Here is a 14345-nt window from a genome sequence, read left to right on the forward strand (position 1 = left end):
CCAGCTAATTTTTGTATTTTTAGTAGAGAAGGGGTTTCACCGTGTTGTCCAGGCCGGTCTTGAACTCATGACCTCAGTGATCCACCTGCCTTGGCCTCCCAGAGTGCTGGGATTACAGGCATGAGCCACCATGCCCGGCAACACAGCATACAACTTGAATCTCAGTTTCCTTATCTGTATAATGAGGGTGTTAGGGTAGAATAATTGTGCAAGTATTTAAGTATCTGCTAGAATTAGGCATTTATGCCCCTGAGATCAAAAGGTAAGTTCCCTGTCCTTAAGTGGTTTGTAGTTGAGTAGGAAAACAAATACTTAAAAATAAAATAATTCTGTAATGGACATAGGAACGAAGTACAAGGGGAATTTAAAGGAAAATAACATAAATCTGAAGCGGAAGGGGTGAATGTGGGGATGACAAGTGAGAGGAGGTAAGGAAAAGGAGAAAGACTAGTCTTATCATAGAGGTGTTTATATTTGAATTGATTCTTGAAGGAGTTCAATATTACTACTGAACTTTTTAGGAAGGTTTAACTGGGGCATTCCAGAATACTGAACTACAGGCATGAAACATCATAGTATTTCTGGAAACTACAAATAATTCTCTGTGCTTCACTGTGGTTTCCAGAGTGGTCTGTGTACCTCAGGAAGTAGACAGGATGACCCACTGGGGTGAGAGAAGAAAATATTAGAACCTAAGTATGTTCTATTATTATTTTATCCTTTTGAAATATCTTTTTGTTTGCTTTTTGTGATGTTTAAAGCAGCAATGCATGTATATAATCTATAAACAATTTATAAATATTTATGATTTTTATATTATTTACATATATTTTCAAGAGAAGCAGGACTAAAATCCAGGTCTGCTCTTTCAGTTTCCAAAAGCTGATTAATTCTCAGAATGAATTCCAAATTGAGCTACTGGTGTGTCTATTGCCTTCTTCAAAGGTGATAACATATTTTGAAAGTCCTAACACAGATTTTTAAATTTTTAGCATTAAAAATACAGTTTTGACCGTGCATTGCTATAGATACTATTTTCTGTGTTAGACAACATCTCTGTTCTCAAGAAAGTTATATTTTAGAAGGGATCTCATTCATCCATTTGAGGCAACTGTGAGAAATAACAATTAACATTAGAAACAGGGAGAAGATCATCTAAGTGGAAAGGAATAGAAAATACTTAATAGGAAATTATGAACAGAACTTTAGAAAACGTCAAATGTTAGTTTGAATTTTTACATCTTCCAAAACTGATTTTTAAATGATGATATTTTTGAAAACTTATATTTTCATGTAGCCTGAAGATGTTTTTTCTAGTTTTGAAAGGTTGTCATTAGAAAAGATGCATCACCAGTGACACTAATAGAGCTAAAATCTAAATTTTTAGTTTTGCCATTTAAGGTAATATCTTGGCGAAAATAAGCTAGTGTATATCTCTGTTAAAATTATTCTTGATTTCCATATTGTTACTGTTAAAAAATGGTACATGTATGGGATAAAAAGACTTTCTTAAAATATAGCTGAAGATTATTTGGGTTTGTAATTGCTTTTTAGTTGGCACAATATTTTTTGGATTGGGGTAAGAGTACAGCATCCTTGCCCAAGTGTGGCAGCTGATGCCTGTAATCCTGGCACTTAGGGAGGCTGAGGCGGGTGGTTCACTTGAGGCCCGGAGTTTGAGACCAGCTTGGCCAACATGATGAAACTCCATTTTTACTTTAAAAAAAAAAAAAAAGTAGCCAGGTGTGGTGGCACACACCTGTAATCCCAGCTACTTGGAAGGCTGAGGCACAAGAATTGCTCAAACTTGGAAGGTGGAGGTTGCAATGAGCCGAGATGGCGCCACTGCACTCCAGCCTGGGTGATAGAGTGGAAAAAAAAAAAAGTACAGCATCCTCATGAAGCCTCAAAAATTTAAAAATAGTGGTTTCCAAGTACAAGTAGTAATCAAATTAAAAGTGAATTTTTATTTTAATCCTTTCCTGAGTTAAATTTGAATTCTTAGTGGCTTGCTTATGCTCAGTTAAGATCAAAACCTATAAATTAATTGGGAATTTTAACAAGATGTTTATTTCTCCTCAGTAAGTCTAACCCATCCTACCTCCCACTGGCTTCTGTAATTCTTTTTTTTTATACAAATCTTTAAATATTGGGGATCTTTGGTAATAGAATCTGGATTTGCCTCATGTTCAGAACCTATAGAATGTTAGAGCTTGATATTCCATGTAGTTCTATTTATTATAGTAGCCATTGTTTTAAAAATAGTGTTATTTCAAGAAGGTTCAGAAAATGTTTTTAAGTGCAGTAACAGAGGTATGAAGAAGTTCAATTAACAAGACATTTATTGAACACCCGCTTTGTTCTGGGGTTTGGGGGGCAGTCCCCAGCCCCAACAGGTTTAAGAGGTGGTAGGAAGGAACACGTATTACAGGCATAGTGAAAGGTTAAGTATGTTTAAACTGTGAGTCTCAAACTTGTTCCATTGTCAGAACAGTTAGAAGTCATGGTACTATTTGCACAACATCCTGAAATATATTTTTAATTATATCGTATGATTTTTTTTGCTAGGACATCTAAAAGGTTTAAAATAAATAATGGGAGGGAACCCTTAACTGAAGATATTCTATATATTATCTTAGTTTTTTCCCCCCTATAAATTGGGAAAACATAATCACTTTCGGATTTTAGGTGATAAATCTTGGTTCAGCTCATGAATGACCACGTTCCAAGGAGCATACTTTGAGGATGTATACTACTGTGATGAGCTATATTATAGTGTGCAGAGGAGGGATAACTATTGGGAGTGGATAGCTGGGATTAAAAATATTTTATTCAAGAGATTATGGTTTTTGAGCTAGGTTTTGAAGAGTGAGTAGAATAATGATAGGTGAAGATGTGTAGTTCATTGAACAGTTATTTGAACTGTTATGTGTTAGATAATATGTAAAGCCCTGTAGATACAATGACAAACATGACTTTGTCCCTTCAAGGTGATAGGTAAACAGAAACACATAATTAAAAGTTAAGTGTTTGGAGGCATAATTAAAAGTTAAAGTATGGAGGCAGGAGAGTACAGAGTAGTTTAGGGGAACCGCTTATACCCAGTGGTTAGAGTATAGGATGGTGAGGATATGTAGTGGCAGCTAAGTCTAGAAAGATAGTCTGGGGCCAATTATAAAGTACCGTGAATGCTTGCTAGGGAATTCAGAATCTAGGCAGTGTAGATCCATCACAGGTTGCAACTAAGGGAGTAAAGTGATGATTTTACTAGTAGTATTTGAGGTTTGAAGGCAGAAGTGAAAGGATAATGAGGGAAGAAAACCAATTAAAAGATTATTGAGTTAATTCTATCAAGAGATAATAAACAGTAAGAATAGAAAGGTGGATGGGGATACAAAAGAGGTAAATTCAACAGGTATCAGTGGTAAATGGCAAACTGTTGAATGTGGAGTGTGAAGGAGCAGATGATGTCCAAAATGAATAGGAGCATTTGAGCCCAGCTGATGGTGATGCTTAGGGGACCTGAGAGGAGGCATTCATTTGAAGATAATCCAGCTGAGAATTGTAAGAGTGCATATGGAGCCCAGCATAGTGACAAGGGCTAGAAATGTTTAATTAGAGGGTAACTTGCTGAAGGATGATAAATAAATAGAGTAAATGAGATTGCTCAGGACAGAGTCTAGTAAAAATACAAGGGAGCCAATGGCAGAGCTTTGTGTGAGGATTGAATGTCTTCAAACTGAAAAGAAAAAAGATTAGAGTTATGATTATAATATGTATAATTATATTAAAAGCTGAAATGCTTAATTTAGAAAAGGTAGTTAATGAAGCTGAAAAGAATTTATTTTGGAATAAGTAAAAAGGCATTATTTGAAATATGCTGAACTTACAGACTATTATTTAGAGAGATTGTTCTTCCATTTGAAAATATTAATTTGATAATGATTTAGAATTAAGACAATAAAGATGTCCTAATAGATTCTAATGTATTTTGCCTTATAGTTTGTTTCTCCTTGCATTTGTGCCCTTGTATTTACTTTTATTTCTCAAAGAACACTAGAGCAGGGAAGAAAAATCATATCTTGGAGAGAAGATGTCATCCCTTTCATAGTTTTATTTTAGCTTTTAGATCATCTTTAGGCTATCTCTGTAAGATGAGAGTTGCCTAGAACAAATAATAGCCATTTTCATTTTCCAGGAACTTATATAATAATGTGAATCTTAAAATTCATATTAAGTTACCAGAAAAAATTTTTTTTAATTGGGAAAGGCTAATAAGCCCCAGTGGTAATATCTATCACCAAACCCTTTGTTATATCGTCTTCCACCTGAGACCTATGAATATTCAAGAAATAAGCATGCATTACAGTCGGAATATTAAGTAGGTACATTTTGAAAAAAGATTCAGGAAAACCAAGAAAATGTTAATAGTTATTGTTAACTAGAAAGATCCTAAGTATTTTTCATTTTCTTCTTTTAACTTTTCTGTATGTCCTAGGTTTTCTACAATAAGCATATTACTTTTATATTAAAAATGTATTCCACTGAAAGGAAGTTAATATTTACAATTCTGAATAAACCGTATAAGTTAAAAATTGAACACAGACACCATACCCTCCATTAAGGGATGGACACAGTGTTCAAAAGCATAATAGAAGGTAGTATGTGGTTAATGTGGTAAGACAAGTTCAGTTCATTATTTTTAGCATATATTTACCGTGCTTATTATTTGATAGGCACTATAGGGATATTCAAAGATGGATATGGAAAGATACGAGTGGGTGAACTAAGTTGGTGTAGAGGTTATTCCAGGCAACAAGAATAGCATATCTAAAAGTGCAAAGGCAGAAAGAGCTACTGTATGTAGCTAGGGAATGGCCAGTAGTTTAGTTTGGCTAGAGTGTAATTATATATAGAAAAGTAGTGACAGGTGTGACTGCGAGGGCCAGATTATGTAGCCAGATCACAGAGGGCCTAATATGCTGTGCTAGTATTAGGGAGTTGTATGAAGGATTTTAAACTAGGGAATTACAAGGGATGCATAGATGAAATGAATTAGAGAAAGAGAAAACTAGACTCAATTTGATCTTTTCCCATCCCTTAATTTTCAGCTTTGCTTATTCTTGACTTCCAAGTTAAAAGAATTGCGTTTGACTTTGTTTCTTTTAGATTTGATTATATATATAAATGTATCAGGAAAAATTAGTTTTATATATTGCAGAAATCCTAGAGCAGTGCTAGAAAGAAGAGAAATTTTGCCAAATTGAGATAATATGCTAGATTTACATCTCTAAATAATTTGTTAGACTTAGTTGTTTTGTTTCTTTGAATCATTTCAATCTTCTGTTCTCAGGGAAAAAATATGTTAAATACAGAATTTTATCAATTTAAGTTAGTCAATCTGCCAAGTTGGTTTTAGTAACTTTGCCAATAACCAAAAAAAGAATTATGGCAAATGTAATTAATAAATTATAAACATACTGACAATATCAATATGCTTAATTTGACAGCTTAGTTTTTTAGACACAAATTTGTATTTGTAACAATTTAATACTTAGAAGAACATAATCCTTAAAAAATACAACGTTGCTAGTAGAAGGTATTTAAAAACTATTAAATATGATAGTATTTCAAGGTATTCCACAGACTACTGACAAGTATGAGAACCATTTATGTTCTTCAGTTTATCTAAATCCTTCATACAATTCTAGTACGCTAGTGATTTCTACTACTTATTAATTCCAGGCTAGGGAATTTGATTGATAGTAATATTTAAGTCAAAGTTTCTTAGTTATATCCAAGACTTATTTTAAAAGTTTCATGAGAAGAGTATATAAATTATAGGATAACTGAAATCTCTTAATTTTTTATTAACAATTTAAACCCTTTTTATCTCATCTATGCACATGTATTTATTTACATACAAAAAAATTAAATACAAAGTTTGAATTTGTTATATAACACTTAATCATCATGCTTGGTTGCTTATGAACAAAAGCTGTAAGGATTGAGAGAAGGAAGTCTTTTCTCCTGAGAAGCAGACAGGAGAGAAAAGGATCATAAAAGATTTCAAGGAATAGATACGTTTAGATACCTGTGGTGGTAGGATTGACAGTATTTGCAATATAGATTATTAACAACTATTATGTGTATACATATTATGGGAGTCTAAAGAAAATAGTTGAATTGTAACTAATATATGTAGACTTTTTAGCAATCCATTGATTAGTGTTTATATTCATAATAGTTTATTAATTTAAAATGTGTATATCTAGTGGCAATAAAAGAACAGTACAAGAGAAAATCTCCCTCTTTCACCAGTCTCCAGGTCTCCTACTGCTAAGAGGCCAGTCCTACTGTTAATAGTTTCTTTTATCCAGTTGAGTGTCCAATAGCCATCTCAAACTTTAACATGTTCAAAACAGAACTTTTGGTTTTTTTGTTTATTTTTACTAAGTTTAGTCTTAGAGATTTGATCATCCACCAAGTTGCTCTAGCCAAAAAACTAGTATTTTTCATTGATTCTTCCTACTTCTAAAGTATATTTTAAATCTTGCCTGTTTCTTTCTACTGTTACCACTTAAGTAAGTGTACTTGACTGTCCTTTACAAAATGTATAGTATGTAACTTACAGTTTGAACTTATTTATTATGTATTGTGTTTGCTTACTTTTTGTGTATCTTCTTTACTATCCATGTAAGCTCAGAGCAGACAGGAATGTTGCCTGTGTTGTTGCCAAACCTACTCCACTACCTGTAAGTGCTTAGTTAATATTGAATGAAGGAATGAATGAATGGATGGATGGATCTGCCTGAAATTTGTTTTGGTGAAGAAGTGAGGTTGAAATCCAGCTTTATTTTTTTCTCAAATACCCAGTTGTCACAACATCAACTTTCTTCATTATTTTGAATTACCATGTTTATAATATGTTATTGGTGTATTTGGATCTATTTTTCTTTATAGTATGTCTCTGGTGTATTTGGAGCTAACTTTCTCTGGTATGCTGCTGATCTAACTATTCATCTTCTGATATTAAACTTTATTATTGTGACTTTAAAATTTATTTTAATATATTTGGTATAGTGAGTCCTCTTCTAAAAAAAACCCGTTATTTTCATGTATTTACTTTTCCATTAGATATGTGGCTTTTAAATAAGTATAGCAGAATCAACATTTGCATCACCCATGTTTTGTTCACTTCGCATAAGAAATATGCAGGAAAACAATAGAAATCACTAGTTTGTGGGGAATAAGAAAGGTATTCTTCTCATTCATGAAATGAAAGATGAAAAGTTGATAGCATTGCTTATTTTCTGTGGACACTGTAATAGCCACATGCCACATTCTTCTAATTTAATTATGTCCTTAGCTCTTGCCAAGTCCTGTATCTCTTTGTTAAGACCTGTTATTTCAGGTAGGCAGGCGCTAAGACTTGCTCTAGCTTTCCTGCCTTTCTTCCTTGTGCCATTGTCTGAATCTTAAAGTGTCCTAAATTTACGATCTGCTACTTTAAAGCCTCATCAATGCTTAGGAGATAAATAGAAGAGTTGGCCAGGAAGAGGAAGCCAAGGTATTATTTACCTGCCTACTTTGCAGACTCATTACATTTTTAGCATCTTCTAGGGAACATTAGCATATCGAGACAGTATGAGAGTTAGTGACCTAGAGAGCTTCTGTTCTGCCTGCATTGAGAACTCCTGAGTGGTTCTGTGTGGTAAGGAATAGCTGTAGCAGTAGTAATATGTTAAGCAGAGCAGCCCTAACTTACTAAAAATGCTTATCAAACTTGTCAAGGTTGATAAGGCACTTTTCAAATACAATTTCTCGTAAATAAAAACTTTGCATTTGCCTTTGTGCCTTTCCTAAATTCAGAAAAACAGAAGAAATATATTCTAAGCAAAATGATTTTTTAAAAATTAGTTACATGGCTCAGGCATGGTAGCTCATGCCTATAATCCCAGCACTTTGAGAGGCCGAGGTGGGCAGATCACCTGAGGTCGGGAGTTTGAGACCAGCCTGGCCAATGTGGTGAGAGACCCTGTGAAACCCCGACTCTGCTAAACATACAAAAATTAGCCAGGCATAGTGGTGTATGCTTGTAATTTTAGCTACTTGGAAGACTGAGGCTTGCTTGAACCCAAGAGGCGGAGGTTGCAGTGAGCTGAGATTGTGCCATTGCACTGCCTCAATAGCAGTGCAAATAACTATGGATAATTCCTAAAACTATGCTGTAAGATCTTATCTACCTATATGTATTCCTCTGGAGGGGAATAAATATATTTATTTATGTATATTTATTTATTTATTTTTGTTGTTTAATGGCTTTACTTTCACTAAGGACTCCTGAATCAGTATCTTGAACCCCCCGCCTTTAGTTTTAGTTTTGTATTTTCGTCCATAGAACTTTTCCAGTTGGTTGTGCAATTGTTATCTCAGGATGTTAAAAACTGAGTATATATCTAACCCAAATCTCCTTTCCAGTTTTCCATTTTTGTTTTTGACTTTCACATTTTTGTCAGTGGTGTTATCATTGTTTCAGCCTGAATATGTCAGTCATCTTTGAAGTTTATACTTTTCATTCCATATATACAGATTGTTAGGGTGTTCTTTGCTAAATCCCTGTTGCTCAGTAAATATTTTGAAAAATATATTTGAATAATATGAATGAATATTTTTGTCTTTATTTAGTATTCTGTCTTCACTCTTTCCTATCTATCTAAAACTGTTCTTTCTGCAAAGTCCAATTCAAGTTCTTAACAAAAGAGTGACCGGATGGTACAGAAAGGTTGACTAAAATAAGAACTGAAAAACATCCTTTACATGTCATAACTGGGAGATCTTTGGGAAGAGGGATTTCAGTGGAGTAGCTCCAAGCAGATGCCACATTATAGATTGAGATGTGAATGAAAGATGAATTGGATCAGCAGTTTAGATGTGACTCGGGGAATAGTGTGTTTTTAATATAAACTTGGACTTGTTTATATGCTAAAGCAACTACAGGTAGAGAAAGAGAGTTTGAAGATTCAGAAGATAATTAATGAAATACAAATTTTGAAGACCTGTATAGTGATTCATTTTTCATCAGAGGATTGGAGGCACATTTTTCACTGAAACATAAAGTAAGGATGGGCCTGGATTTAGATAATTTTGGTTTTTGAGAAGCAGGAAGTTAATGGAGCTCTTACTTAAAAACTACCATTTTCTCTGAAATAAGTTGTGGGCAAAGTCACCTGCAAGGTGATGGAATGAAGCTTTTGAATAATGATAGCATTTGGGCCGGCGTGGTGGCTCACGCCTCTAATCCCAGCAATTTGAGAGGCCAAGGCAGGTGGATCAACTGAGGTTGGGAGTTCGAGACCAGCCTGACCAACATGGAGAAACCCCGTCTCTACTGAAAATACAAAATTAGCCGGGCATGGTGACGCATGCCTGTAATCCTAGCTACTCGGGAGGCTGAGGCAGGAGAATCACTTGAACCAGGGAGGCGGAGGTTGCAGTGAGCTGAGATGGCACCATTGCATTCCAGCCTGGGCAGTAAGAGTGAAACTCCATCTCACAAAAAAAATAATAATAATAAAATAAAGTGAATAATGATAGCATTTGAAGTTGCTGTTATGGAGAATGAAAGAAGGAGTTGACCACCTTCAAAGAAGTCATATTAGGTACATTTGAGCCCAGCTGAGGTTATGGTTAGACAACAGACTACAAGGGGGTTATTTTTTCCTACACTGCTCAGTAGGAGAGGTATAGGATTGAAGGGGCTTTTGACTGAGATGTAAGAGAGAGGCTACATGCCTGAGACAGAAGTATAATTGGTCCAGGGAGATAAGAGAAGAGGTTAGTCATGTATGATGGGTCTCAACTGGTTATCTATGTGAATAGCTAAAAGAAGTTGAATTATGTTACAGCAAATGAGAGTCAGACAAGGGACTGGAGGTCTGAAGGAAGACAAAAAAGAAATTCAGGGTGAATAAGAGTAATGACTGAGAAAGTAGAAGGTAAAGATCAAGTAGAAAGTAAGTTTAATGGTCTTTGATAAATGCTTTTTTGTGGGTATGAAGGCTGCTGCTTTTTCTGAAAATAATTTTGTATATGAGATAGTTTATAGCTGCAGATAAGAGCAGTGGTCTCCAAACCTTCATGATCTGGCTTCCCAAGCAGCAAACATTTTCAATATGTACCTTCAATTATGCATATTTATTTATACATCATATATGGATACTTTGCTATTATGTTTTATGTTATAAAACATAAGCTAGGCTGGGCGCAGTGGCTCACGCCTGTAATCCCAGCACTTTGGGAGGCCGAGGCAGGAGGATCACGAGGTCAGGAGATCGAGACTATCCTGGCCAACATGGTGAAACTCCGTCTCTACTAAAAATACAAAAAATTAGTCAGCGTGGTGGCGGGTGCTCGTAGTCCCAGCTACTCGGGAGGCTGAGGCAGGAGAATGGCGTGAACCCGAGAGGCAGAGCTTGTAGTGAGCTGAGATTGCGCCACCGCACTCCAGCCTGGGCCACAGAGCGAGACTCTGTCTCAAAAAAAAAAAAAAAAAAAAAAAACCATAAGCTAAACTAGATACTTAAAATGAGAGAGCAAATAAGCATATTTAAAAAAATTTTTAACATTATCGATGGTACAAAAAGTTGTTTTTGGTGAGGTCATTGTGATGCTTCCTTAGTTTTGAGAATCTTGGTTTTATACTTGGCTGTACAGCTATTTGAAAGACTTGTTTTAAGCTATGTTTATTCTGATACTTGGTTTCAATGGCTGTTGTAGCACAGAGCTTGTAAAGATACATAAATGTAGACAGAAGCTTAGACGGATGATGCTTATCTATCAAATATGCAAAATTTTTTGTCGAATTCCCCAGTAAAATTTTCTGTCTTTCCTAATTTAATTAGTTGCTCTTGAAGACTAATACTAATACTAAGGTGTGCTGTGCTGTTAATCTCCATTTGCCCCTCTAAATGCATTTTCCACCCTTGTGCACTGTGCTCTATGCCCCAGAAGGCTGATTTATAAGGATCATACTGGTATGCCTTGACCTCTGACTTCTGATTGGGTTCAGCCAATAGGAGGGACTGACAGGAGGACTGAGAGGGCAGACATATTTATTCCTACAGCTTCCTTTTTGCTGGATTGCAAGTTGTCAGTAACTGTGCTCCATCATTATGGCCCTCTCCTACAGTCACTGCTCTCTGGGTTCCAGTAACTATTCACTCACCTCCCCCTAATGGGCTTAGAGTGGTAAAATAGTTCTCTGCTGTGGGTAGCCCCAAAGTGCTTCACTGTCCCTTCCTATTTTCTCTCAACCTTGCCTGCACATTTGTAAATAGTCCCTTCGTTAAATAAACATCACATCTTTTTACATATTATCTATTTCTTGCCAGGACCCTTAGGGCTAAAGTTGCATTTTAATATTTTTAACTGGATAGGTGAACTAAGTGATTGAAACTCTTCATTTAGAGTTTTTTTTTTTTTTGAAACGGAGTCTCGCTGTGTCACCCAGGCTGGAGTGCAGTGGCGAGGTCTCGCAGGTTCCAGCAAGTCTCCTGTCTCAATCTCCCAAGTATCTGGGACTACAGACGTGTGCCACCACGCCCAGCTAATTGTTTTGTTATTAGTAGAGATGGGGTTTCACCCTGTTGGCCCAGGCTGGTCTCAAACTCCTGACCTCAGTTGATCTACCACCTTGGCCTCCCAAAGTGCTGGGATTACAGGCGTGAGCCTCCGCGCCCGGCTTCATTTAGAATATTTTTAAGCAGATTAGATAACCCCGAGTTTTAAGTGTGCTGATAGAATTTTTATAGATGACACATGTATATTGTTTTTGATAGCAAAAGAAAATCACATAATGCAAAAGTGTTCAAACATCTATTTTTAATAGGGGAATAGGTGTCAGTTTGTATATTAACTATAAGTAAAGCTTAGTATCAATTCACTTTCTTTTAAGACTTATTGTAATAATTTTAAACAGAATCAAGCCTCTGAATTCTGAAATTTGGAATGTATCAACACAGAAAAGACTTTATATGCTTTGTGTTATAAAAAAAAAAAGGGGGGGAGAGGAAAGAAAGTATAAAATTCAATAAGTAACCATAATTATTTCTTAGTGTTTGCTTATGGATGGCACTATATTATTATTTTCAAACTATTGTCAGAATGATTTCATGAAATGATTTCCCTAATAGACAGAAAAAAAGCTTGAATTTTGCAATGGGGGAGCTATTTTAGTGCATTTATTTGGCCATTGATTATTTGACAATCCTATTTGGAAGGTAAGTTTTTTTTTTTATATTATTTTATTCACTGATTAATGGAACTCAAGTAGATAGTAACATGTTTAATCAGGATTATTTTACTGTGGACAATATAGATGACTGAAATTTTTAAACCTTAATTATATGTGTGAATTTAAAATGGAAAATAGGCTTGTGTTCTTCCAAATACTTTCTATGTACATATAGATATATAGGGCACAATTTGAAGGCCTGATGACAGTCATTAACAAAACAAAGTTCCTATCCTCCTGGAGCTTTAATTCTGTTAGATGGATAATTACCAAATAAATAGTAATTATATAATGCAATGTAGTGATAAGTGACATGAAGAAAAAGAAACTAGTATAAGAATAGAGAGTGATAGGGTATCTTTTATTAAATAATGTAGTTAGGGCAGGTCTTTCGGATGTTGTGGCATTTGGACAGAGACTTGAATGAAGTGATAGAGTATAGCCATATGAGTATCTGGAGAAAGAGTGTCTTAAAGGAGAGAGATCAAGTGCAAAGATGCATGGAAGCAGATGTGTTGGTATGACTGAGAATAAAATGGAGAATTTTGTGGCTGACATACAAAGAGCTAAGGTCAGAGTGGCAGAAAATTAGGCCTGGAGAGGCAGGCGAAGGCCATATCATACTAGGTCTTGGAAGTCATAAGAACTTCAGATTATTCTGACTGGAAGACTTTGGAGGAGACAAAGCAAAAGCAAGGTAATAGCATCTGATTTGATGGCATCTGATTTGCTTTTTTTTTTTTTTTTTTGAGATGGAGTCTTTCTCTGTCGCCCAGGCTGGAGTGCAATGGTGCGATCTTGGCTCACTGCATCCTCTGCCTCCTAGGTTCAAGTGATTCTCCTGCCTCAGCCTCCCGAGTAGCTTAGACTACAGGCGCACATGCCATCAGGCCCAGCTACTTCTTGTATTTTCAGTAGAGATGGGGTTTCACCATATTGGCCAAGCTGGTCTGGAACTCCTGACCTCAGGTGTTCAACCCACCTTGGCCTCCCAATGTGCTGGGATTACAGGCGTGAGCCACCATATGTGGCCCTGATTTGCTTTTTAAAAGGATTACCTGGGTTGCTATATGAATAGACTCTAGGAATATCAGAGCAGAAGCGAGGAGGCCTGTCACAAAGCAACTGCAGTAGTCTAGATGAGAGTTTGAACTCATGCGTGTGTAGACACACTACTAGATGCATGTAGAGATATACTACTAGATGTATGTGTACATATCATACGAAAACTAATACACATATGGCATCTAGTAGTGTGTCTGTACATGTGAGATATATATACACACACATACACACACAACACACGTGCACATAATTCTTTTTGGGTTAAAAAATATATTTTGTTCAGAAACTTCTTTTTTACGTGTAGAGTATAATATGGACATCTTTAACAGTGAGTAAATATACATATGCCTGATTCCTTTTAATGGATGGATGCTATTCCATATTGTAGTGTTCATTACATTATTTAATCTGTCTCATGTTGAAAAACATTTATGTTTCCAGTGTTTTTAAAAAATAACAGGTAATACTCTGAGTGTTCTTGGTCATAGTTGTAGAAGTACATCTGTAGGTTAAATTCCAAGAAGCATGATGGGTCAAAGGATATGTTCATGTTAAACTTTAATGATTATTACTAAATTGACTGCTAGAAAGACTGCCGGTTTACACTTTTACTAATGATGTTTAAGAATTTTTCCTTCCTTACATCCTTTCCAACACTGAGTAATATCAGTCTTTTTAATCTTCACATGTTGGTAAGAGAGAAACAGCATCATGGTTGGTTGGATTTTCTTTTAATTATGAGTAATAAATATCAAAGCTTATAAATTTTAATTTCTGATAAGTAATAAAGGATATTACTTTCTCTTTGGTCTTCGTTCTGAGAAAATACTGATTTAGAAAGTTTATACCTTCATCTTGTCTACTTATAAAACTGAAATTAAAGAGTAAAATACGGTTTCTGACTTTATATTAACAATTTAGCCATTATTGCCATTTTTCTCAATTTTCCTTATCCCCAGTGTTCTGTGTACTTACTGGATTTTAT

At 35.4% G+C, this 14345-nt stretch overlaps 1 protein-coding gene across 11 annotated transcripts in view; it reads left to right on the forward strand.

The window, feature by feature from the left end:
- The window catches only part of KIAA2026 (KIAA2026 ortholog), a 133971-nt gene that overhangs the window by 4424 nt on the left and 115202 nt on the right, over positions 1-14345 (forward strand). The window lies entirely within an intron of this gene.

This window comes from Macaca thibetana, chromosome 15 (assembly GCF_024542745.1).
Source record: "Macaca thibetana thibetana isolate TM-01 chromosome 15, ASM2454274v1, whole genome shotgun sequence".
Classification (NCBI taxonomy): Eukaryota; Metazoa; Chordata; class Mammalia; order Primates; family Cercopithecidae; genus Macaca; species Macaca thibetana.